The sequence below is a fragment of the Elephas maximus genome, chromosome X (genome assembly GCF_024166365.1).
Source record: "Elephas maximus indicus isolate mEleMax1 chromosome X, mEleMax1 primary haplotype, whole genome shotgun sequence".
NCBI lineage: Eukaryota > Metazoa > Chordata > Mammalia > Proboscidea > Elephantidae > Elephas > Elephas maximus.
In genome coordinates this window covers 134,784,986-134,787,796 of record NC_064846.1, presented here as the reverse complement: position 1 = coordinate 134,787,796, position 2,811 = coordinate 134,784,986, and the positions used below count along the sequence as shown (strand labels likewise).

General features: G+C 54.0%; 1 long non-coding RNA gene across 1 annotated transcript; it reads right to left on the bottom strand.

Annotated features, from left to right (window-relative positions):
• Positions 1-2,067: 2,067 nt before the first annotated feature.
• On the bottom strand, positions 2,068-2,587 carry LOC126069381 (uncharacterized). The gene is made up of 3 exons (XR_007515922.1): positions 2,554-2,587; positions 2,287-2,363; positions 2,068-2,088 (listed from the first exon to the last, which is right to left on the bottom strand). It is a non-coding gene; the product is annotated as an uncharacterized LOC126069381 (long non-coding RNA).
• Positions 2,588-2,811: the final 224 nt, after the last annotated feature.

The window sequence follows — 2,811 nt, the reverse complement described above, 5'->3', positions numbered from 1 at the left end:
AGCCCCACTGCACAGGAGGTGGCAAGGAAGCTGGCATGCAGAGAAAGAAGGTCCACATTCAGCGTGGAGCCACGAAAGTAGAGCAACCATGGCTAAATGAGGAGCCTCAGCAGTGGCCACAGGGGTGGCCCAAGGTCATGGAGACCACAGCCCAGCATGAGGAGAGCAACCAAGAGCACCCAAGTCCCCCAGCACCCAGAAGGGCTGAGAGAACATGTCAGGTAAAGGGGTCTATCGTGGGCATGCAGAGGAGATCATGTGCAGGTTCTCTGAACTGGAGGCCATGGCTAACCTGGGACATCAGGGGTTAATGCTCGGGTTCAGGGGGGACAAGCCACAACTCATCCAAGGCCAGCCAACCTAGTGGGTAGGACCAGGAAATACAGGCCACATCCACTTCCCCTGATGCCGGGAGAGTGTAGGACCCCCCCCCCCCCCCGCCAACCACCAGACCCAGTTCATGCCCTAAAGAGAAAGGGCAGGAGAGAATTCTGAAGAGGCAGCATTTGCCTAAAAGCGACTATGATTTAAAACAGAAGTGACTGTTACCATGAGTTGGCAAGTTTAAGTTGTCCACCATCAGCAGAAACAGGGGCTCGAGAGCCCAGTTAAGCCTGCAGTTTGGGAGAAATAAAGAAAAGCTACATCTTAGCACACCTGAGTGTCAGGAGAGCAGAACTTAAACTCACTACACCAGACTTTACTCAAGGCTTGGGAATAATGGAAGGGAATTCAGTCAGACAGTAGCTAACACATAAATACTCCAGTTGACAACCTCCAGTTCTTTCTCTGGGATCCCCGTCCCTGCAGGAGGCACACACATGGGGAGGAGGCCGGCAGGGGAAGGTCAGAAGTCTGTCCAGAGGAAGACAAAACACTGGACTCTCCTTTTTGGATCCTTCTGCCTTAGTCAACAACTCTTAATTACCAGCAATCAGCTCTTAATTACCTACAACAAGAGAGACCAGGGAAAACACAGATAAATGAAATCCACAGATAATCCCCAAACCCCAATTTGGTCGATAACGTCATCCAACTTCCCCAAGTAACCTCTTCCAGGACTCCTGACAAGTTGCAGAATAGAACAATCTCAGCTCCCCATCTTCCCCTACCCTCGCCCTTGCCCACCTTCTGTTGGTGAAGGGGGGAAGAAGGTGGGCCTTCAGTAACACCCAAAGGGATACTCTTTCCTCCCATCCCTTGGAGGTGGCTGCCAGCACCCCTGGCCTGGTGCCAGGCCCTAAGCCTCCTGGCACTGGGCTGTTTTCAATGCGTGTTTGCCCAATAAACAGGAGTGCTGGCTGTGAATTCAAGCCACCTCAGAGGACAGGAAGGGAGGACAACAGGTTCCAAAGCCAGGGCTTCTGGGAGCACAATTGTACAAGGACTGTTGCAGGCTGCTACGTGTCCCGTAGACCCAGGGGTCTCTTTTTCCACAACTGAGGCAGAATGGTTGCCCAGAGTGGGGAATGGGCAGAACTAAAGCAGGTTAGAGCTTGGAGCGTGGGCAGGGGGTAGGGGGGGACCAAAAACCAAATCCCTTGCTGTCCAGTTGATTCTGACTCATAGCAACCCTACAGACAGAGTAGAACTGCCCCATAGGGTTTCCAAGGAGCAGCTAGGGGATTCAAACTGCTGACCTTTTAGTCAGCAGTCGAGCTCTTAACCCCTGCCGCCACCAGGGGTCCATATGGGTAGGGGAGGAGAAGCTCAATTTTCTGACTTTTCCGCAGGCAGGCAGGTAGGCAGGTAGGGCAGCCACCTCAGCCCCCCTGCCTGAGCTAGCTTAAAAAGTATCTTGTGGTCATCTCTTTGGGGAGAATGTCTAATACTGACTCAAGCACACAAAAAAATGGCCCAGTATTAATTGAAAAGGAAAAGAAATAGGGGACAGGGGAGTCCATAGAATGAGCTTACCCCCCACCCACTGCCACCCCACGCCACGCTGGCCAAGGCAGCTGTGGGCTAGTGAAAGTTGAGCACTAACCTGAAAAGTGCTCTCCCTTTCCTGACGTTTCTGTTTTTCCTGCAGTCCAGTTAACACAGTGGACAAGCCAATCCTCACTCCCGCAGGCCTCATTAATGAACCTGCAGTAGCAAATGGGCCTTGTTATTGCTGGGAACCTGGAAGCAGCACGCTCCCGCCAACGTGCAAATACCACACAGAAAGGGCCCTCTCCCCTCCCCTCTCTTGTCCTCCCCACCTCTCCCAGGGCCTCCTGGCTGAGCTAGAGTCCTGCTGGGCAGCCTTTCGAACCGGGCCCCCCTCTTCCCCTCAGCCCTTACTCGTTCTCCACCAGATTTCTCTGGAACTGAGCCAGTGAGGACGGCGCCGTGTGGTCCCAGAGAGGAGCCTTGCCTACCTGAGGGCAAATTGGAGAAAAAGCTAGCACTCAGCTGGCCCTCATACCTGGTGCAAATCAGGGGCAGATGGTGGGTTGGATGGGAGACCAGTGGGCCAAGGTTGAGGAGGAGCCTAAGGAAGGCTAAGAGCGCTGAGGCACAGGGCGGCGGCGGGGGCGGGGGGGCCTGCTCTGGCCTCGCCTTCCCTACCCTTGTCCTGGCCATGCCTGGGTCTCAGTCCCTTCCGCACTCTAAATGGGCATTAATGTGGCCAGCGCTAACTCAATTTCATCCGAGGGAGACAGGAATAATTTTTCTCCAGTCCTTTGCTTCAGTGCTGTGTCTCTCCTCTGTGGGGACCGTTGGTTCTGCCTCATGGGGTCAGATTTTCAGGCGCTGTGGCCTTTCCTTACTCTGTTTGATGACAACTGGAATAAGGAAGAGGCCAGGAATGAGCAATGGAGGCAC